We start from the raw sequence: 718 nt of genomic DNA, 5'->3' as shown, positions 1-718 counted from the left end.
CCACTGTGACATCACACTGACAGATGTCATGACCACTGATTCACATTGTGACATCACAAACCTGTTAATACTCATTCCACTTGTGCCAACATATGCCTTTGGATACATTATGCCTTGTGAACTTATGTATTTATTGTTAGAGACCTGGCATGAGATTGTGACATCAACATCCCATTGTGAAATCACAAATCTATGTGACCTCATCAGCTGTATGGCATTACCAACTATTTGTGACTTCAAAACAATACTATCCCATGTAATGGTAACATCACATTGCCAGTGGGATATCTCTGTCCCATTGCATTTTCACCAATCTCTTATGTCCGCATAATATTTTACAAAATCCATGGCTTTTCTGACTTCTTGCTCCTTATGTAAATGCGTATCTTCATTGTGATCTAGTAGAATGAAATTAGATATATAATGGTGATATTACAAATTCATTGTGACATCACTATCCAAGTGTGACTTTATCACCACTGTGACATCACAAACCCATTGTGACATCACATTTCCACAGTGATATCACGATCACCTTGTGATATCCCAAATCTGTTGTGACCTCTTAGCACCTCTTAGCAACTGACATCAGACATGCCATTGTACCATTACAAACGTTTTGTGACATCATCTCCAGAGTGAGATCACATTGTTGATAGCATACCATGAGCCCATTGTGATATCCCTAAATGACAATGACACCATAGCATTATGACAT

Source organism: Dipodomys merriami, unplaced genomic scaffold (genome assembly GCF_024711535.1).
Source record: "Dipodomys merriami isolate MVZ:Mamm:240054 unplaced genomic scaffold, mDipMer1.0.p SCAF_1210, whole genome shotgun sequence".
Classification (NCBI taxonomy): Eukaryota; Metazoa; Chordata; class Mammalia; order Rodentia; family Heteromyidae; genus Dipodomys; species Dipodomys merriami.
The sequence above is the reverse complement of the archived record's forward strand: the minus strand, read 5'-3'. Positions refer to the sequence as shown.